Source organism: Coccinella septempunctata, chromosome 2, assembly GCF_907165205.1.
Source record: "Coccinella septempunctata chromosome 2, icCocSept1.1, whole genome shotgun sequence".
In the NCBI taxonomy this organism is placed as follows: Eukaryota; Metazoa; Arthropoda; class Insecta; order Coleoptera; family Coccinellidae; genus Coccinella; species Coccinella septempunctata.
Genome location: NC_058190.1, coordinates 37,454,643 through 37,478,852, shown reverse-complemented (window position 1 = coordinate 37,478,852; position 24,210 = coordinate 37,454,643). Strand labels below are relative to the sequence as shown.

General features: G+C 34.4%; 1 protein-coding gene across 7 annotated transcripts in view; it reads left to right on the top strand.

The window, feature by feature from the left end:
• LOC123307082 (cAMP-regulated phosphoprotein 21) overlaps window positions 1-24,210 on the top strand; it is a 55,073-nt gene that overhangs the window by 12,618 nt on the left and 18,245 nt on the right. The window contains exon 1 of one of the 7 annotated variants that reach the window (XM_044889287.1): window positions 9,998-10,143. The exons of 5 other annotated variants lie outside the window; for them this stretch is intronic. The gene's annotated coding sequence lies outside the window, so the exon portion shown is untranslated. Of the gene's footprint in view, window positions 1-9,997; window positions 10,144-13,744; window positions 13,848-24,210 lie in introns of those variants that run through there. One more of the 7 variants, XM_044889286.1, reaches the window with a different exon arrangement.

Genomic DNA, 24,210 nt, shown 5'->3' with positions numbered 1-24,210 from the left:
CGAATGCAGCGAAAGAAATGGCTAATTGCTATTATGTGCAACCATTTCCGTTCATATTTATTTGCTGCACGCGATCTGAAAATCCATCAGTTTTCCGTAGAAAACTACAGCAAAGCTCTTGCATCGACATGATTCATCCTGATTTCGATCGATCAGCTGACTAGCCGCCCCAGTCCAATACCTTGAACTTTTCGGAGAATCCTGGAAGAATGTCAAGGCAACATTCCATACGGTAGGGGAAGAACTCGGCCAAACGGACGCTTGAATTGGAGGTCATCACTGATGGAAGAACGTTCGTTGAAAATTCTGCACATAGATTTTGTCTTCTGTACTTTGTCTGTCAAGTACAGGGCGACGTCTTTTTCGACGAATGTGGTCTCTTAAATGCTGCACAAAGCTCAGAAAAAATGCTTTATTGACTTTTTCAGCTTCTGACTGGAATTCCGTCAATGAAGAGTTCCAATAAAAAGAACAATTTCAACTCATAAATACAGTTGTCTTTGTAACAATACTCTTGATTTAACCAAAATTCCACGAAATGCTCGAATGCAGTCATCCATGATTTATATGCTTGTCATTACAAGCATTTTTTCATTAAAAAAGTTCTTGAATTGCTGTTAGAAAATAGTCAAATTCTATTTCGAAAAAGATTCGGTGTGCTAGTCACTTACTTATTATACATCGGATGGATACATAGGTGACATATTAGGATGGTAGGAAAACTGTAGTGCAATGCCATATTAAAATCACTTATTTCTCATATACCAAAGGGTAATGATGATGACGAATCAAAAATATTTAGATTCGAAGCACAAAATATGTGCTTAATTTCTACGTTTTTAATAAAAAACATTTTTTTTCTATAATTTTAACACCCCGTATCTCGGAGAGGAAACATTTCTCGACATATGTTTATATGACAAACTAGGGCTTATTTTTGATGTAGAATACGTGATTGAAATTTCTTGGTTACGATCTGGACCAACTTGTATACTAGTAACCCATAGTTCTTTCTAGATTAGATTTTTCCATCCTAAATTCGAAAGAACGGTACCTGTAGCTCTTACCTATGCCGAGAAATAGTCTTCTACTTCCAACTCTCAATTGGGGTTGGGGCGTTCTAACGCCCCAGTTAATACATATTTTTTCCATCTTAACATAGAAAAAGAGAATTCGTCACGTTTCGATATAATCCGCCGTTTCTCGGATGTTGAAAAAAAAAACCATTTTAATATCCTATCGATGAAAAACACCCGTTCTGTGATCGGTGCCAATTTTCTCTGACTATCGACTGTCTCATAGATGACACTTGTGCTTCTCACATGGATGACACTTGTGCTTCTCACATAGATGACACTTGTGCTTCTCACATAGATGACACTTGTGCTTCTCACATAGATGACACTTGTACTTCTCACATAGATGACACTTGCGCTTCACACATAGGTGACACTTGTGCTTCTCACATAGGTGACATTTGTGCTTCTCACATAGGTGACATTTGTGCTTCTCACATAGGTGACATTTGTGCTTCTCACGTCGGCGTCGGGGCAATTGTGCTTCTCACGTCGGCGTCGGGGAAATTGTGCTTCTCACGTCGGCGTCGGGGCAATTGTGCTTCGTCACACATGTGACACTTGTGCTTCGCACTTAGGTGACACTTATGTTTCGTCACACAGGTGACACTTGTGCTTCGTCACACAGGTGACACTTGTGCTTCGTCACACAGGTGACACTTGTGCTTCTCACATAGGTGTCACTTGTGCTTCTCACGTCGGTGGTAATTGTGCTTCGTCCCACAGGTGACACTTGTGCTTCGTCACACAGGTGACACTTGTGCTTCGTCACACAGGTGACACTTGTGCTTCGCACTTAGGTGACACTTATGCTTCGCACTTAGGTGACACTTATGCTTCGTCACACAAAGGACACTTGTGCTTCGTCACACAGGTGACACTTGTGCTTCGTCACACAGGTGACACTTGTACTTCGACACATTGGTGATACTTGTGCTTCTCATCTTCGATGGTTTCCCTTTCCCAACGATTGGAAAAATGAAATTGGGAAATGTCAAAAATTTCACTTTTTCATAGGCATTTTTCGGGTATTTCTGGGTCATTCAGGAGGCGAAAGTATAAAATGTACAGGGTGGGCAAAATTGGTGATACCTGAACTACAACTTTTCAACCAAACGAGATAGAGGAAAATGAATGTGCTATTCATGTCGTCTTTTTTCGAGAAACTAATAATGCCATCAACTGCATTCCTCTATCTTCTTTTGTTTTCGAGTTATAGGCCAAAATTTAAATTTGGGCGATTTCAACTTTGGTCATTATTTCCGTTCTTGTTTGTGCTAGGATGTTGAAATGAAAACATTATACAGACACTTTTTTGATAGAAATCCAGTGGCGTACTATGATTTTTTCCAACAGGTATATTTGCTGAGCTATAACATAAAGTTGTGTATCCTTATTCTTTATACAGGGTCAGTCTTTGGCTCGTACAAATATTTTAACAGTACATTCTTGAGCTTTAAAGATGAAGGCCGTTTAAAAAACATCAAAAAATACTATTTCTAGTTCTATCCCACAAACGGCTTTATCGAATGAAATGAGTTTCGCAATATAGTTTTTCATTTATTTGCTGAATCTTTTTCGAACACACGATATCACCAAGTCTTCCACTTTTTCCACTATGACCATTACGTACCATAAAAATACCAAACATTTGAAGAATCCGACTCTTGAAACTAAGTTGGAAGCCATCTAAGGAATATTTGTTCTTTTTGTAAAATAAAGGTATTCTTCATATTTTTTCGTATAATGCGCCGTTTTCGAGTAATTTGACATTCAAAAATTAGAAAGTGTCTGTGAAATTTGGGTACTTTGGCTGAATACAACTCCGTTTAAAAGATCCACAGATGTGTAGTGTCACAGATTCAGCTAGTTATTCTGAAAGTCAGGTGGAAAAATTTCAGGATAATAAAACACCAATTATCCATCAGTTCTCCTTAAATATTGCGTGATTTTAGCAACTCTCCTGTTTATAATATCCCCTTCTCATTTATCATCTCGAATGATATACTTAGATTGTGATTCACATTTTTTCATGGTACATGCAAATCGGAACGTTCATAATCCGAGGAATGTAGGATTATTCTTAAAATACTACCAATTCTACTGCAAATGTATGCAACCAACGAAAAAAAATGGTCGTAAAATTCGTTTATATTCACAGTTAGGATACACGAACTCCTTCTCTCGGAGCGGAGGTATTATCATTACATTTCAACATTATGCAATAACTATCGTTTCAGATGGTTGAAGAGATTTTGAATTTTTTTGATATTCTTTTTGTCGATCAAAGTTAAATTACGATATTTCTGTGAATTTCAGAAAATCATTTTTCGATATAATAAAGAAGAAAGAATCCACCTGTATATAACTACCTACATAAAAACCAATAGTTCATTGGCAATTTGATGATTCATGTCGAAAGAATGTGGAAAATTCAATCGATATTTCAGTTGATATGCTGAAGTAATGGGACTAAACTTATAAATTATGAAAGTGGCGAATTCCAGGAAAGTGTTCAATGGTTCTTTTATTACACAATATGTAATCTAGAAGAATATATCATGAATTCCTGGAATTTTCGCCCTCTATCACTTCGATATTCTTAATAAAAATCAGGAGTTTCGGTAGATGATGTGATATTTTGAACTAATTGAGGTTAATAGTAGGAAAAAACTTGCGAATTGTTTGTTTAATAGGTTAGTAAGTGAAGTTGGGGAGATCGAGGAGAGTTGTGACAATTTTTACTTCACCTATTATATCCCAGCCCAGAAGCATTCTACATCTATCAGTCATAAGAGGGAATGTTGCCTAATCTTCATTTTATCACAAATAACCTTAAGAAATAGTTACAGTTTTCGAAGAATTCCACAGAAAAAGAAATTTCTTCCCTTGTCACAATATGTACTCCTAATGGCAAGTTAAGTTGTGACAAATACCGAGGTGAGTTGTGACTTGTGACACCCATGTACAGGGTGTCCGAGTTGAAGTGTCCCTATACCTTGTTGTGGAAACTAAAGGATCTAGAAAACGAAGCTAAATACAAAACTTGTCTGTAATCGATTGAACTTTTATTTTTTATAACACATCCCAATACAGGGTGCTCCGTTTTTTTCCCTGTTGGTATCAACTTTCTTATTTTAAATGGAACACCCTGTATGTTATTGCATTTTTGAATTCCTTGTCGAATTTCAAGGTAACTTTGGTATGACAACCATGGTCCTATATAGCACCGATTCTGAGATATTCGACTTTTTCCTAAACTTTTCACAGCTGTAGGTGCTCACTAAAAAAGCTGATACTAGATTTCTAATGAATGTATAAAAACCAAATTTTGCCCAGATCCTGTTAACATATTGGATCATACGTTACATCTCTATTTTTAGTAATCTGATATATAGGGTCTTCAAAAATTCAAATAGAAGTTCAATCGAAACTTAATTTTTTCAAATGGCAAACTATATTTTTTTCTTGTTCATCATATAGAGCTGGTTAAAATGAGCAAAAAATGTATTCAAACTTTTTCTGTGAAGCAAATAGTTTCAGAAACAGAAAAAGTGCATTTTCCCGTAAGAACCAACCATAATTAATTAATCAAGCTGATAGCTGATAGCATATGGTAACTGTGGATACTAGCACTTATCTTATTGTGTATTTTTTAGTTTTCTTTTGTCTTGTCAGAGAACTACTTGATTATTTTGAGAAAAATGTATCTGATAGTTGAGCCTCCCTTTAAAATTGAAATAATTAAACTAATTGTGACCGAGTACTGATTATGTATAAAAAAGTCTTTTTGACTTTCATTAGACTATCTAGTTAATCAAATTTATCAAAAAAACTATATAGCAACAATACTAATTAATAATTCTATTGTTCTTATGGGAAAATGCACTATTTCGTCCATGTTTCTTAAAACAATTCACTTAACAGAAAAAGTTTAAAAACATTTTTTGCTCATTTTAACCTGCTCTACATGATGAACAAGAAAAAAATATAGGTTGCCATTTGAAAAAATTAAGTTCTATTTGAATTTTTAACTTTAATTAAAAATAGAGATGTAACGTATGATCCAATATATTGACAAGAGCTGGGCAAAATTTGGTTTTTATACATTTATCAGAAAACTAGTGTCAGCTATTTTAGTGAGCACCTACAGCTGTCCAAATTTTAGGACAAAGTCGAATACCTCAAAATCGATGCTATATAGGACCATGGTTGTCATACCAAAGTTAAAAATTTGACAAGAAATTCAAAAATGCAATAATATACAGGGTGTTCCATTTAAAATAAGAAAGTTGATACTAACAGAGAAAAAACGGAGCACCCTGTATTCAGGTGGGTTATAAAAAATAAAAGTTCAATCGATTACAGACAAGTTTCGTATCGAACTTTTTCTTCTAGATCCTTCAGTTTTCACAATAAGGTAAAGGGACACTTTAACTCGGACACCCTGTACTTGGTCTATTAGGTAAATAACAAAAGAAACCATATTACTGATAAATGTAGTTGTAGAGTAGGTACTCGATTAAACTTATAATAAACATTCAATCCAAAAATCGAAATTGAATCTGATTAACAATTATGTCAGACGTATCGAAGTTCAGCGCCAGTGCAAGCTTAAGGTCTCAAGGCACCAAAAATAATTATTTTCTTCATATTTTTCTGCTTTCTCCTCTTCGTCATGAACTTTTCTTAGTAGTCTTTTTATCTTTTTAGTCTTCTTATTTTTCCAACGACAAATTCGAAATTATAATTTGAAGAGGAATACTTAATTATGCACAAGATTATGTATAACGTAACGAGTGACGGAAATCTCTTTTCAAAATTGACAAGCACGCTTGTCTCTCACGCTTTCGTGGACCACACGTCTAATTAACAGTAGAGTCACGTCAGCAAAATGGAAATGGAAGGCGCCATGATCGAAGCAAACATATCAAAACTGTTTGATAAAATTCACGAACCATTTTCAATAAATTTGGTAGAAAAAAACAACCGACCGTCGTAGACGTTACCAACAAACGAAAAATCCCAATCGACCATGAGGTTAATTTGAAATAACTTTGATAGCATGACCATATATTGATTTTCCAATCTCCCCAAGAGAAAACTATTCTTTTCCCGTTCAGGCTCACGTGACACCCCTGAACTTTAGAAATGTTAGCGAAATATGAATAACTACGTCATTAGAGCTACCTCACCGCTATTTCTTGGGAACGTGATGTAACAGGGAGAATGTAGGTACTATTGGGGGAATTTTCAGCTGATTTGGACGGAGCATACCATAACGAATTCCTCGAAATAATTGAGGGAGTAAAGCGTTTCAAGAAGAACTCAGCCACAATCATATTTCTCGTTTCTCGATAACTATAAGTGTATTTTAAAAATCTCTCTGCTTTGTTGTAGGCTAACTTCTCGTTAGTCAAGTATTACTTATTTCAGACGAGGCAACAATAGAGTTCGTGGAGAGGAATCAGGATTCCTCCTATCGGTTTCCGGAGGAAGCTTCTTTAGGAGAGAAAGATTTGTATAGAGAGGTTGGACATAATTTTCTGAATAAATATTTTGACCCGAAGGAATTTCCTTTGAAACTTTTTATTCGTTATCTTCTGGAACGTCAGAAACACATGGAACAAATACAAGTAATAATAATCTGCATGGCCCTGAATGGACTGTCACATATATTGAATTCTACTGAAATCGGATTTACCATCAAGACAGGCACTTACACTGTGCGGAAGCTGTATCATCTCCTTAACACGGACGATTTGAATCACCTTGCATTTATGTACTGATAAAACCAATGAAACAGGCTTTATAGACTGATCAATCAGGGCCAGATGAAAAGAGAATTGATGGAGGAGTTTACTCGAAGATTGAGAAGGATAATGAAAACTAGTCTAATCAGCAAGAATCTGATGACACCGATTAATATTTACGCTTGTTCAGCACTGAGCTTCTCATTAGGTATCATCTCTTGGACCACCACCGCTTAAGCGGTCCTACAGAGACAAAACATCGCCCTAAATGCTTGGGGATCGTGAAATTGTTGATTTGTCCTACCATACGTCTCAGGAAATTAAAGGACTTCGAGAGTATTTCCTCAACAAGGCTGTTTCAACAGAACTTCATCGAGAAGTTTATGATGCTGATAGTTCTACTCCGCTAAAGCTTCAAAAGGATCACTCAGAAATCGTCGAATACTCTGAAGGTTGCAAAATACTAAAATACGGAAACTGATTGGCAAACCCTTGCATGGAAACCCCAAAACGAGGTCAAACTTTATAACGTTGACATATTTGCGTCGAACAGTTATGTGAAGCTGGCAAATACGAATTTTGAAACAAAAATTTCAGGGTCGTTTGTCCATCGTAGGTCCATGTTAGTTCACCTTTTTTTTTTAATTGTCCAGGCACCGTTTTAGAGATATCGGAAAAGAACTTTATTCGGGTCATTTTCTGAGCACAGATCTGGATTTCTGGTACAGATTGTTTGTCCAACGTAAGTCCACTTTTGTCCACCAAATTTTTTCATTTGTCCACCCACAGAACCATAGAAATCAATGTTTGAAAATTTTTGAAAGTGTGAAATTGGCACCCCCAATGAAAATTTTTGAACCAAAATGTCAGGATCGTTTGTTCATCGTAGGTCCATATTTGTCCACTTTTTATTTTCATTTGTCCAGGCACCGTTTGAGGGATATGGAAAAAGAAGTTGTTTCGGTGTATTTTCTGAGTAGCACCCCAAGTTGAAGAAACGTATTTTTAATGGTATAGATCGTTTGTCCAACCTAAGTCCACTTTTGTCCACTCAATTTTTTCATTTGCCCATCCACAGAACCACAGAAATCCATCTATGCAAATTTCGGAAAGTGTGTAGTTGGCACCTCAAATGAAAATTTTTGAACCAAAATTTCAGGATCGTTTGTCCATCGTAGGTCCATGTTTGTCCACCTTTTTTTTTCATTTGTCCAGGCACCTTTTGAGAGATATGGAAAAATAAGTTTTTTCGGTGCATTTTCTGAACAGAAATTCTGTCGTTCAGTCTTGACGAATTTTTAACTGAACCCAGCTTCTTCAGGATTTTTCGAAGGTCAGCTTACGAGTCGTTTATCTCTCAATAAAAGTAACCGTAGATGGAAATGTAATACATATTCTGAAACAGCAACTCTTCTAGTGATTAATCTGAGAATTTCATCCATCTCAGCGCAACCGTTCGGTCTTGACGAATTTTTAACTGAATCCATTTTTTTTCAGGATTTTTCGAAGGTCAGCTTTCGAGTCGTTTATCTCTCAATGAAAGTAACCGTAGATGGAAATGTGATACATATTCTGAAAGAGCAACTCTTCTAGTAATAAATCTGAGAATTTCATCCATCTCAGCGCAACCGTTCGGTCTTGACGAATTTTTAACTGAACCCATCTTTTTCAGGATCGATTTTTGATTCCAGGTAAACTTTTTCTTGTATCAAAAACAAAACCGCATTGCTTCAACCCCAACCCCTATATTTGGAATAGGAAGATGATGCAAGCGATTCCTCATTTGAAAGGTCTTTTTTTTCTAAGTTCAGGATATTCAATTTTTTTTCCTTCAATCCTTTCGTTTTTGAGATATTGAAACTAAAATTTTGTACATTAGTGGTCATTTCGTTGAATATGCTGACTAAGGCCCAGTTGCAGGAAAGTCCATTAAGATTTGATGTCCTATCAAAATTTAAAACTGTCATTTTTGAAGGGGAAAATGGAGGATTAAGATTTTAATGAAGTATTAAATTTTAATGGACTTTCCTGCAACTGGACGTAAATCAATCAAATTTTCACTAATTTATTTTGTGGCTTCGATGCTAATCGTTAACTGCCATACACCAGACATCAAAATATTACTGTTTGATTCTTTCATCAACAATTAAGGTAAAAATGGTTCATTCATTGGCAGAAAGAATTTAAATAATTTCTAGAATTTTCAGAAATAACCAGTGCGGGAACCGTACAACAGAATGAAAGAGTGAAGATTCATTACACAGCGTACTTGAAAGGAAAACCAACGCTGTTTAAAATTTAAATGTCAAAATTTCGAAATCGCATGTATCGAATGAAAAAAAAATTAAATATGCTGGACTTAGGAATAGAAACACCTTTCAAATGAGGCATCGCTTACCCCTTCTTCCCTATTCAAAATATAGGGTGGGGGTCGTAATAAGGGTTGAAGCGATGCGGTTTTGTTTTTGAATCAAGAAAACCAACGTTGTTTAAAATTAAAATTTGAATATTTCGAAAACGAATGGATTGAATGAAAAAGAATTAAATATGCTGATTTCAGAATAGAAAGGCCTTTCAAATGAGGTATCATCCACCTCATTTTCCCTATTAAAAGTATAGGGGTTGAGATTGTAACATTAGGGGTTGAAGAGATTCCATTTCGAATTGGATATTAGAAGTTGTCTCCCTGGAATAAAAAAATCGAGCATTTTTACATGATTCGGTTCTGGCGACCTACAGAACCACTGTTTCGTTCTCAATGGCCCACTCTATACAGGAGGCACTGCTTCATGGGACAGGAAGCTACCAGTCTAGACGACCCATGCGGGAGAATTCCCGACCATTCAAATTCATATCGTCCAAAACGCGAAATCCATAAAATTTTCCGACGGTCTTTACAAATTTCAGCCACTCCATCCATCAAATCCTGGATATCCACTCACCCCATCATTACGAAACCATCATCGGTTTCCGTCTGACACCAATTAACTTTTCTGGCGCACCGTCTAGGATTTCGAGAAAGGGAAATTGGTTGGCACATGTTCGACCTCGCAAAAAAATCGATCGATACCATAGAATTCCAGGTATGCGGGGGATCGATCAGTCTATGGTCCGCATGTCCACGAAATCAAGTTCACTGCTATAATAGTTCAGTGGGCTACCGGAGCACACGCTCCGTTTCCGTCCTGGCTGGCGGTTGCGTTTTGTTTTTCGCGCAGCACGGAACATAGCCGCCTCCGAGCACATTTTGTACACAAACGCTTTTCATCAGTCTGTTGTGGGGGTTGTTTTCTTCGGATAGTAGTATGAAAGAGGTGAGTTGTTGCACGTATGGATTGTTAGGATTTTAACCGTTTAATTTGTTAATGCTGGAATTAGAGGTAGAGCATGGACGAAAATTCTTAAAAAGCAGAGTATACGATTTTTCCAAATAATCAATCGATGTGTCCAATACTTTATGATAATCCATTATTAAACCAGAAACTGTATCACATATATGATTTTCATAAGGATAAGTTTTTCAACCACAACACACGTGTTTCACTATCGCTATAACATCTTCAGGTGGTTGAAGGTGTACTGATCAGACTGGGCCTTTGAAAACGAAACGGACAAGATATAACTGATTTCTTTCGAGAAAATGCTCATTTAATTCAAGCAGGACAATTTTTAATATTAAATTCATGACTATATATCGCTTCAACCCTTAGTGTTACAACCCCAACCCCTATATTTTGAATCGGAAGATGGGGTAAGTGATATTTCATTTGAAAGGTCTTCTTATTCTGTGTTCAGCATATAAGACTTTTTTTCATTCAAACCATTCGTTTTTTAGATATTCAAATTTAAATAGTACCTACTGGTCATTTCGTTGAATATGTTGTGTGAATCAATCAAATTTTCACTAATTTATTTTGTGATTTTGATGATAATCGTTAACTGCTATACACTGGACATCAAACCATTACTGTTTGATTCTTTCATTAAAAATTAAGCTGAAAATGATTTATTCATTGATATAAAGAATTGAAATAATTTCTTTCATTTTACAAAAAAAAACTAGTGCTGGAATCGTACAGCAGGTTTATGTTCGAAATTACAGAATGAAGAAGTAAAAATTCGATTGATTTACATAGCATGCTCACAGAAAAAACTAATGTTGATTAAAATTTAAATGGGAATATTTCGAAAACGAATGTTTGAAAAACGAAAAATTAAATATGCTAAACTCAGATAGATTGCCCTTTCAAATGAGGTATCACTCACCCTATCTTTCCTATTAAAAATTTAGGGGTTGTTGTTCTAACACTAAGGGTTGTAGCGATACGTTTGTGAATTTTTCATCAGAAGTTGTTCCCCTCGAACCAGAAATCCACGAGTCCAAGAACTTTTTCAAAATACACGCATTCCACCTGGTATACCATCTGTGCCGTTTTAAAAAGCCCACCCTGTATATATATGGTTATAGGAACGAAAAGATATACACGGTGCGTATAAAGTTACCCACATAATTAATATCTTCGGTATTTGATGTTTTATGAGAAAAATCTTGAAGAGATCAATTTTTATTTTGAATTACGCAACACCTCATGCATAACTTTGAGGATATTTGAGGTTTTTAAATGACAACCCTAACATTTCGTGCCGGAAATGGAAAAACCTTTGTTGCTGAGGATGATTCTGTCATTGGTGTTTTTTTATCAAGCCTTCTTATTATAGGAATGCAATTGTTTATATAATTGAATTCGAATTTTTACCTACTTCTCTATACAGGGTGAGTCTTTGACTCGTACAAATATTTTAAAAGTGGATTCTTGAGGTCAAAAGAAAAACTTTTTATCTTTACCATTTTTTCATAATCGGCAAGGCTTCAAAGATACAGGCTGTTGAAAAACCATAAAAAAAAGTTTATTTTCAGTTCTATCTCACAAATGGTCCTATCGAATGAAATGAATTGCGGAATATAGTTTTTCATTCATCTGATTAATCTTTTTCGAACACAAAATATTACCTACTTCCTCCTGTTTTCTCATTATGACCATCACGTTCCATAAAAATACCAAAAATTCAAAGAACCCAACTCTTGAAACTACTTTGGACACTATCTAATGAATATATGAAAGCTTTTTAAAATAAAAGTATTCTTCATATTTTCTCGAATAATATGCGCCTTTTTCAAGTAATTTGATGTTCAATAAATTTAAAAGCATCTATGAAATTTGAAAAATTGGGTACTTTGGCTAAATACAACTCTGTTTGAAAGATCCACAGATGTGTAGTGTCACAGATTTACCTAGTTATTCTGAAGGTAATTTTGTTTTTTCAGGGGTGGCACAGGTCATTATGAAAAATTAAAAGGGCTGAGTCGGAAAAAATGGTATAGAAAAAACGTGTTTCTTTTGGCCTCAAGAATTCGGTTAAAATATTTGTACGAGTCTAAGACTCCCCTTGTATATTTTGAGGTCAATGACATACACTGTAGGGGTGATTGATGTTTTTTAAGTGTTATTCGAAACATGCCTTCCATTGGGTAGTAATAGATTGAACTGGAAAAAAATATCACTACTGTCACTCCTAAAGTGTGACTCGACCTCAAAATACTTAAAAATGTCGAAATTAAGTTCAGTAGGTTAGCCTAACCATTTCATCCCTTCATTGAAAATGGGTTGATAAGAACCCCCTAAATGAACAAATCATCCTCAGCAACAAAATGTTTATCCACACAAAAACTAAGGGTTACCATTTGGAAAATTTCAACATATAGTAAATAAAAAATGTTTCAAACTAAGTTGACAATGAAAATAATATATAGGGCGTTTCATTTGAAGAAATATGAGTATGCTTCATTATTCACATTTTGGGCGACCCTGTATATTTTAATTTATCACAGATATGTAGATTTTCCAGCTCTGTTCAACTTTTATACAATACTTTTTTTGATAACCCCTTTATATTTTGAATAATCGACGGTTCTGGACATTTTTCTTAACCCTGTATAGTTTGCCTCAGAAAATCGACCAGTTTTCGAATGGCAATAAAAATGGTAGCAATAATAGCACTGTGTTAACTATCGATGTCACAAGCACATTCAATACAGTATCTCAATTATTTATCATCCCATACAGTTAATATTAATTAATATTCAAAATAAATTACAATCTTGTAAAAAATGATTTTCTGTTGGATAAATCTGGGAAATTACCTGAATACAACACCAGAAATAGTGAAAATTATTATTTGGGTATTAAAAGGTCATCTTATTAAGTGAAAATGTACGAGCACAATCTGCTTCAGCCTCTTGGTCCATCACTACGTGGATGAGAAATATAAATGAAGATGGTTTCAGGAACGTAGACCCCGAAATGAGCCGAAGAAAACCGTTTATGCAAGTGTAATGTTTAAAAAAAACTCACCATTTTCTTTGATATGTAATGATGACTATTTAAAATGTGTCAAATGTTTAAATTCTTCTATCTCTAACTCATAATTGATGTGTAGCTTTTTAATATATAAATAAATAAAATTATTCGAATATTCTGGATTATACTGAACAATTGAACGTACTTGAAGATTAATGAAATCACATTGAACTTGAGGGGATGATAAAGCTGCCATTTTGGATATTTTATTTAGGCGATTTCTGGTGAAACGATTTATTGTGAAGAGTACTTTCTTCTGTCAGCAAAAAGACTCAACTTTAAAAACACCCCGTTAATTTCTGAAGGAAACAAAAACGATTTACTCAACTGTCTTATTATATTCCTAAGGAGAGCGTGCATTTTCCACGAAAAAAAATATATCAAGGATCTTGCAAACCTGGTGAACAGAGGGGTTCTCTTGTCCTAGGAAGTAAAAATAGAAATATCTAACGGCATGAAAGTCCATGTCGTAAATCGGTTCTAAATTTAGGTACCACGCAACCCAAGTCAGTGTTCAGGCAGTGTTAATGAATGATAAGGTATATTTGTGAGCGTTTTCAACTTGTTCTGCAGTTCGATTTTTGCGATCTTCAATCAAGGTAATTTGTGGAGATTGTAAATTTTGCGTGGGTGTGGGTTATAATCTTTCTCTTATCTGCACAATTGTATAATCTGACCTAAATTGGAAGCAATAAAAATGAATCTCTCGAACTCTAGGAACTGCTTTCTGCAATTCGTCATTTATTGATCTGATGGCTATGAAAGAAAGGGGCTGCAAAAAATTCGAACACCCAGTAAGAGTGGATGAATTATTAATGAAATCTTTACTGACCCAACAACACCCAGAATGTGTTCTCAGTCTTGTTGACTGAGCACCTAGTATACAGTAATGGATAAAATTGAAGAATCAGAAAAAAATTTCAGCTTTTTAGGTGGTTTTCAACTGGCTGTAACTTGGAGAAAAATCATCGCTGAGTCATTTGAAAAAAAGGAAATCGTAGCTTGAACTTTTTCTTGTTTTTTTCACTTGATCTTGGAAAAACCAGTGACAAAATTTATTTAATGTTTTTGGTTTTTATTTTGAGTCTACGGACCACCATTTGGACCGAATGGCTTATTTATTCAGCTTCAATTTTGTTTTTTTAAACATCGATTCAACTATTGACGGTAATGTATTTTAAGCAAACTTTTTTTGTTTACTGATCGACATAAATTAAATAAACAGTTATGGTATTATTGAAAATACTAATACAAAATCTTGTACAGCAAAACGAATTGTTTCATTCATATGTTTGCATTAAATTTAACCGTCTCTTTAAAAAAACCACCCAGTCCCAGCTTCAAAATTCCATCATCGTGTACAGGGTGGGCAAAATTCGTTGTCTACTGAGGGGATCTCGAGAATTATAAGAGCTAGAAGAAAACGGATGACACATTTCCGAGCTCTTTTTCAGATAAACAAAGAATGGTGAAAACCGTAGCCTCCTATGAGTCTTCGTTTTTGAGTTATCAGCAAAAAATGAGATTTTGACGATTTCGAAAAGTTCTCAAACATTTTTTTCTTCGAAGTTACAGATTTGAAACTTTATCCTTCAACAGGCACTTCTTTACGAAGAAGCCACTGACGAGCTCAAAATATTTTTTCATTTCGAATCATTACGCCAACTTTCGTTTTTTTCTATCCAAACTTTTATTGAATTTGATATTTTTGAATTGGAAAAAATCTTTTGTCAGTAGATTCTACGTATAAAAGTGCCTAAGAAGGTTCAAGTTTCAGATCTTTAACTTCAAAGAAAAAAAAGTTATGAGAACTTTTCGAAATCGTCAAAATCTCATTTTTGCTAATAACTCAAAAACGAAAAATCGTAGGAGGCTACGGTTTTCATCATTCTTTGTTTCTCCGAAAAAGAGCTAAAATGTGTCATCTGTTTTTTTCTAGCTCTTATAGTTCTAGAGATCCCGTCAGTAGACATCGAATTTTGTGCACACCGTAGAATACTCGCTCTTTTCAGATTTTTCTTAATCATTCATAAAGAGGTATTAAGAAGAGAATTTTTGACAAGTATTATTACTAGTGAGTCTTGCTTGAGGAACATTGGTTGTAAATTTCAGTCGGTAAATTGCACTGAATTGAAAATATATCTAATTAATAGGTAAATAAACAAAGAAATTCATAAAATGATGAAAAAATGTATTATTTACATTCACATCTGTTGTTTGGGAAAGGCAATGTTATCACTTAATCTGATTTAACACCTTTGGTTGACCATCCGTATTAAAGACACATAAAAGAAACATAAACATTGGTAGATTAATCTATAAATTAATAATCAGTAAAAAATCTTAATTTCGGTTATAAAAATCATTCTGGTCCTAAACTTTAAAACTTAACATCACAATGGGTGAAAAATTACACTGAATTATAATATTATTAATTCTTGATGAAGAAAGAAATTCATGAAAATTCTTTAGATGATGAGATGAGAGATAACAGTGTATAACATTGCATAGCTTAGCCAAGTTAATTTAATATTATTAAACGTCAAATCTAGGTGATTCAACATAAAAGTATCTATTGTTATTTACATGAATAATAATTGATGATGGATATTTAGTACTACATCTAAAAACTTTTTCGGTTTGAAACAAGGGAATCCGAATGGGGACGAAAGGAAAGTATTGATATTATATAAGATAGATAATCTTGAGGTATTTAACTTTCTTTTTTAATAATTGTGAACTGATAGTGATATCCTATATTGAATGTAGATTATTATTTTTACTGAAATAAACTAAAGGAATGCAATTTAATATTTCACCTCCAAATATTGAGATACTTATTTGACTTTATTTGCAACAATTTAAATTTTTTTTTGTAGCACTCATAAACCGATTAGGGTATACTGAATATATTCATCAGTATAATTGAAAAGAACAATACTATTATAATATTTCATTTCAAACTTTTACTTGCTTGTTGTTGAATCATCTTTTTGCTTCGATTCTCTTTTACACTTCACTGTGGTAGTTTTCTTTTCAAGTATTTTTTCATAATGGTATATTTCTACTAAAAGATTTCTTCTGCGACCGGTCCGTAAGACTCTTCGGTTTCTGCATTTTTCCCATAGTGATAACCAGAACTGATAGGAGTCAAGTTCAATAGTAGCCTCTTCCAACTCAGCACGGATTTCAGTCGGAGAATTCTGAGAATCGGGAGAATCAGGATACTCCATTTTCGAATGCTTTTCCATTAAGTGCGTCGAAGGCCAAGTAAAAATCAAGAACTGAACTGATCATAACATTCAGAACGAAGTTGAGGAAACTGGGTTAGCCATGGGGTTTCTAATGAATAATGATGGTGGGGGGTCTAGGGGAGGGGATGTATCGTTTCCTAGATGCAGCCACATTTCGAGAAACGCATAAACTTTGTCAAATTACGAAACGAGTCAAAATAAGAGTATTTTTACTTGATTTGTCAAGAGTTTGTTTACGTGAGCAAGGGTTAGACTTTTCCTCAATATCTTCACGATTTCACTAGTTCATTCTATCGATTGGTATCTTTATTACGACTCGTAATTTTAGTTGTCGGGAAAATCTCTAAGATATTGAGGAAAACGGTCACGGTCTCATTTGTCTCTCGTAATCAGACTCTAAAAACTCAAGCATAAATGCGAAAGTACCCCGCACACTTACTTAGGAAAAGCGGGTCCAGTGAATTTTCCCCGTTTTTACATATTATATTTATATCAACCTTAAGAACAATATATCAGATTTTCACGACGGTCTTACATCCGGTTTGTTCTATAGGGCGTTCCAAAATTGCAGCTACGGAAAAATGAATCTTTAAATTTTGATGATAATTCTTCTAATTTTCAGAATGTCATCATGATGCCTTGGGTTCTGAATAACAAGATATCACAGATATCCAAACACCGCCCACCACGTTAAGTTTCGTTATACAGGCTGTTCCATGAAGCTGTATAAGTAACTGAATGTAACTTTGTTAGTGACTTTGGGACCACCCTGAGTTTTTCAAAATATGATACCATGATGTATGTCCACAGATAAGTTTTAAAGAAAAATTGTATGAAATCCGAATTTAAACTTGAATAATTTTGCAACTGTTCGTTGTACATTAATGAAACAACAAATGAGGTGGACATACATCATGGTATCATATTTTGAAAAACTCAGGGTCGTCCCAAAGTCACTAACAAAGTTACATTCAGTTACTTATACAGCTTCATGAAACAGTCTGTATAACGAAACTTAACGTAGTGGGCGGTGTTTGGATATCTGTGATATCTTGTTATTCAGAACCCAAGACATCATGATGAAATTCTGAAAATTAGAAGAATTATCATCAAAATTTAAAGATTCATTTTTCCGTAGCTGCAATTTTGGAACGCCCTATAGAACAAACCGGATGTAAGACTCAGTGAAAATCTGATATATTGTTCTCAAGGTTGATATAAATATAATATGTAGAAATGGAGAAAATTCAGTCCTTTGACAAAGATTTACCTAGGGTTTCATTATAGTTGGGGAGCCTGAGAGGGAAATTCGGTATTAAGTCGAGCGTGTCAGATTAACGTAAGATATACAGGGTATTTCACGAGGAACCTCACCCATATTTATACGGGAAACTACTGAACGTATTTTCATGAAATTCAGCACTTATAAGTATTTCACGATGCTGATGAAATCTAAAATATTTTCAAGGCATGAGCACCTCCGGTTTTTCCGGAAATGACGTCAACTTCCGTTTTTCAAATTAGAACACTATTTTTTTATTGCGGAAATAGATTCCTTAGAAAATTTCAAGTTATTTTGATGTGACATTTTTCAGTTTTGGTTGGAAAATTCTCTCTGAGCGGGAAAATTCGAGAAAAAAATCGAAAATAGAGCTCCGCTGAAACAAGAATAACTTCGAGGTTTTTGGATGGAAAATTTTCATTTTTGGGATTTTTCAAGATGTAAGATTGATGTATCCACTTTAAAAATCGAAATCGCGATTCATGATACAGGGGTTGAAAAAATCGCTTTCATAGTTAGGGATGACAAAATCGTGAAAAATCAATTTTTTCAAATTAGAACCCCATTTTTTTATGGCAGATATTGAATCTACGTTAAAAAATAATGTGAGTATATGCATCACACCCTTGCCCTAAAGTGGATATTTTCTGAGTTATTCACAAAAAACTGTTTTTCGTCTTGAATTTTCAGCTATTTCTTTTCCCTTCACGCCAAAAAGATGAAATTTTCAGGAACTGTTACTTAAACCATGTTTTAGATTTTACTACCATAATATGCAAGAGAAAAAATTTACAGGTTGTTCCTAAATAGATGGCGAATTTTGATTCGAATTTGTATCGGAAACCTCTTTATTTCAACTAATCGGCCATCCGTTTTCTCTCCAGTGATGAATAAATAATTCCTTATGAACCATATGCAAAAACTTACCATGTTTTACATTCTTTTTTTTTAATGATAGATATCATTAATTACATCTGCCAAATTCCTCTTTATTCAGTAGCATTTTGTGTTTACTATTAATTTGGTGATAATTCGTATTAAGTTATAAAATCGATCACTATACGTATAAATAAATGTCTAGAAATTAACGGTCAAAACTTTGAGCATCTTCTCTAGTTATAACTGCGAGAGTTTGCCATGGTTCTCCTAATAGTAACTTGAAGTCGGTTTCAAGAAGGGGTGAAAAATCTACAGCAGGGTTCAAATAACAGTTCCTGAAAATTTCATCTTTTTGGCGTGAAGGGAAAAGAAATAGCTGAAAATTCAAGACGAAAAACAGTTTTTTGTGAATAACTCAGAAAATATCCATTTTAGGGCGAGGGTGTGATGCATACACTCACATTATTTTTTAACGTAGATTCAATATCTGCCATAAAAAAATGGGGTTCTAATTTGAAAAAATTGATTTTTCACGATTTTGTCATCCCTAACTTTGAAAGCGATTTTTTCACCCCCTGTATCATGAATCGCGATTTCGATTTTAAAAGTGGATATATCAATCTTACATCTTGAAAAATTACAAAAATGAAAATTTTCCATCCAAAAACCTCGAAGTTATTCTTGTTTCAGCGGAGCTCTATTTTAGATTTTTTTTTCGAATTTTCCCGCTCAGAGAGAATTTTCCAACCAAAACTGAAATATGTTACATCAAAATAACTTGAAATTTTCTAAGGAATCTATTTCCGCAATAAAAAAATAGTGTTCTAATTTGAAAAACGGAAGTTGACGTCATTTCCGGAAAAACCGGAGGTGATCATGCCTTGAAAATATTTTAGATTTCATCAGCATCGTGAAATACTTATAAGTGCTGAATTTCATGAAAATACGTTCAGTAGTTTCCCGTATAAATATGGGTGAGGTTCCTCGTGAAAGACCCTGTATGTGGTTAATTACATGTTGAAAAGTATACATTCCCTTCTCCGGGACTTCAAATTATCTGGCATTTATTATAAAAGATGTAGAGCATAAAATTTTCTACAAATTTCATCCGAAACAATTTCTTCTACATTTTTGAGATATATAGCGATGAATGTACAGGCTGGGCAAGACGTTGTCTACAGAGGGGATCTCGAGAACTATAGCAGCTAGAAGAAAACTGATCATACATTCCCGAGCTTTTTTTCTTGAGTAATCCAAATCTGAAAAGAGAACCGCCCTATATCGTTTCTATATTTTGCGTTATGAACGAATTTAGAAACTGCCACAGTATTATTTTTAATGATACTGAGTACAAAGATTATAGAGTAGAAAGATAGGAAACGCCCTCATATCGCTAGTACTAAAAACCGACTACATTTTGACAGTGAAAACACGCGTGACAATGAGATGGCGCTAAAAACGCTCTATAAATACAGGAAAACTTTTTGATAACAGTTTTCTGTTTTTGATTAAGGGGCGCGAAATTCGAATTCTATTTCTCGTATTGCATTCCAATATTGACTTCGTTTCTATCAGGAAACAAACATACTGAGCAACAAAACAAAAGTATGGTTTTGCTTTGTGATCAGGATGTTAGTTTCCATCTAATCATTGTTTGGAATCAATTGATATCAACGAAAAACGCTGTTGGATGTTTATTTGCAATTCATAAAAAATTTACAAAAATTGAAATAGTGGGCAATAAATGAAGCTTTAACTAGGACACTAAAGTATATGATGATCTGCTATACGTCGAAGGTGTTGTTTCTGTACAATAGGTTGTTCTGAATTAATGAACTTAGTTGAATTTGTAAAATATACATATATCAGAAATTAATATGAACCAATATTCAATATACCATCACATCATACATATTCCAGTTACTAACATATGTAGGTATTATTCAAAGAATTTTCAGAACCACACTTAAAAAAACAAACTTACAGACATATGCAAGAACTGTATGTCAGTATAGTTACTTGCTGCTTTTTTTATGATTTCCTTATGATATGGTCTCTTCATGACACAATATACAAATTGATTAATGAATGAACAAAACACTGACAGTAGGTTTCATAAAACTTTGACTTTCCAAACAACAATTTGACAGTCACTCGGTTCACAAATGGAAATCAATAAAACCTCTGCATTTCTGAATATACTGAAAGAGTAGCATCTCTGAAAGAGAGAATCATTGAATGGACCTATAAAGTCCATAATTTCCCCTTAATAGGCCGTTCATGCAAGGGATACTATCTGCATACAACAATTTACGTCGATGAACAGTTCTCAATTGACCTGCAGTAAAATGTTCATTGCACATGGTGTAGTTAGTAGTGTTTGCTGAAGTCATTGTCTTCAAGCCCTGATAATTTTATCCACTTCGGAGCACTGAAAATTAGAATTACCGATTCACATGTTACGACTTTTAATACTTACGCTTCCATTTTCCTTAGTTGTGTGAAAATCAAGAACTAAGGCAAAAAACTTCAAAAATCAGTAACTAGAACGAGCCAGATAAACAAAAAGCGGAATGAGAATCAAAACATTCAAGACCTCTTCGATCAAAATTGACGTCTGAAATCTTAAAAAATGTCATATATATCTGCAAATGGCACTCAAATTAATATTTTAACCAGTCCTAGCGTCTTAAAAACACGCGTGACACACAGATGGCGCTCAAATCGCTTTAGTCGCCTCGTTTCCCATCTTTCTACTCTATAATCTCTGACTGAGTAGAAATAGATGCACAGGAAAAGTGATTCCTGTGTTATTCCGATCACAGTATTGAGTCCAGGAAAAACAAATGTAGGTATATTTAACAGTCATTATGGTAACGCTACCTACTTATTGTCTTATTATTCAATATTGAAACAGAAAGCAGAAAAAAGTTCATATTTTTTCCTCATGAAATATTGGGGTGAATAGTTGCATATGATATATTTTTTTTAAATCAACAAAAAATCTGCAGCAACCTGAAAGAACTTTCAACTTCAGTTTACATTTGGAAAATCATAATCTTGAAAATGCCTGGATCGAGAAATTCAATGAAAATAATCATATGTCACCAGGAAGACAATTCACTCAGCCAACTACAATTAGTTTTAATCAAAATTTCGCCATACCGTGATGGCCAGCTCGCCTGTTGGCAAAAGCATGAACTACCCTCTTGGTACATATTTTAGGGGACAAAAAATCTATTGTCTCAAAGCAGCGATCGTTCTCCTTCTCTCTACTCTCCATAGAATGCAACCCTTTTCAAAACATTCACAGATGTGTAGTGTCACAGATTTAGCTAGTTATTGTGAAGGTAAGTTTGTTTTTCAAGGGGTGGCACAGCTCATTATGAAAACTTGAAATGGCTATATCTTTTGTCAGGCTCGAATTGAAAAAAATGATATAGGAAAAAAGTGTTTCTTTTGACCTCAAGAATCTACTCTTAAAAGATTTGTGCGAGTCAAAGACTCACCCTATACAGGGTGGCCATTTGAAATCGAAACAGACGAGATTACAGACGAAATAAATTTTTTCGATAGAAATGCTCGGACAGGTCGATTTCTGTTTCGAGGGGGACAACTTAAGATGTAGGTTACGGACGCATAGCGCTTCAACCCTTGCTACTACAACCCTCACCCCCAATTTTTGAATAGGGAAGATGGGGTGAGTGATACCTCATTTGAAAGTTATTTTTATACTAATTTCAGCACAGTAATTGTTTTTTCATTTTATGCATTAGTTCTCGAAATATTCTTAACTAAGTATTTGAAAATGAAGTGGTGTTTTCATGGCACTTGTAGTGTTTTTTTGTGAAAAATCGACATTTTGAGCTTCAAAACATACTTCCTATTAACATGTTTATCTAAATGTCGTTGATTGAAGAATTCTGCGGTTCTATTCGCACATTGATTGTTTGCAAAAAAAAGTGAAATTATTTCCACCCGCTCTGCAATTGAATAAACCATGTCGAACAATGAATTAGAACACATACAAGTCTCGATTCAAAACTAAGAATAATTCACATGTCAAAGAACCAGTAAGCCAACTTAATGATCTGTTCGTAATAAATAAAAAATTATCGATTCTCATTTTTTTGAAAAAGAAATGAATTCAATAATCAACAAAATGAAAACATTATTGAAGCCAACTGAGAAAACACTTCATAATTAAGTCGGAAATCGTTTCACGAATTGGGACTGGAATATTTCTGTGGCATCATTAATGATTTGATTTTCTTACCTGGAAAACTGATTAGAGATATGTACGTATTTGGACTTTTTGGAGATTTCTATCGATCAAGTGTTACCGCATGTTATTGGAAATACTGCAAATTATATCGAAGATAATTTAGATTGAGTTTCAGCAAGATTGAGCTCCTTCGCAATACGCTTTGTTTGTTCGACATCTTGATTAAAGATTTCTATGTCAGTGGATTGGAGGAAGGAAGCCACAGTCATGGTTGTTTTGAAGCTCAAAATGTCAATTTTTCACAAAAAAACACTACAAGTGCCATGAAAACACTACTTCATTTTCAGATACTTAGTTAGGAATATTTCTAGAACTAATGCATAAAATTAAAAAACAATAACTGTGCTGAAATCAGTATAAAAATACCTTTCAAATGAGGTATCACTCACCCCATCTTCCCTATTCAAAAATTGGGGGTGAGGGTTGTAGTAGCAAGGGTTGAAGCGCTATGCCTCCGTAACCTACATCTTAAGTTGTCCCCCTCGAAACAGAAATCGACCTGTCCGAGCATTTCTATCGAAAAAATTTATTTCGTCTGTAATCTCGTCTGTTTCGTTTTCAAATGGCCAGCCTGTATATTCAGAAATGACATCGAGTGACTCTGAAATCGTTTACCGGACACGAAATGTGGGTGCCTCCAGAAACGATCTCCCCTCCTTCGGTCCGTGGCTCACAGGTGGTAATGAATAGTTTCCTCATTATTATCAGTTCGTGATTTTTAGTTGACTTTCGACGCACTTCCTGGGAACGCATTCGAAAATGAAACCTCCGTATCACCTCCGTGCTGAGGTGGCAAAAGCTAGATATCAACGTGACTTACATTACTACAGGATGTCGCTATGGGAAAAACGCGAATTCCAAAGAATTTTCAGAAGTACCGGCCATCCTTGTCCCAGAAGAAATCTTCTAAAAGAAATAGTGCTTTATGAAAGAATAGAAGAAATGTATGCTGCCATTGCAAAGTGTAATGAAGCATCGGAGCGGAGGTGACAAAACGAAAAGCGAGTAAAAATTCAAAATGAAATATTTAAATATTTAGTATTTTTTCTTTTTCATTATACTTATGAATATCCAAATTCAGTGATAGGTTTATTAATGGCACAAATTTTCAAAAAAATTTTCGATCATTTCAATATCAAATTGCATTTCTTTGTTTATTTTGGGAACAACAAAATATTCACATTTAATATGGAATATTACTATCAGTTCATCATCATTACAAAAGAAAGTTGAATATTTCAACATTATTTATATTATATTAT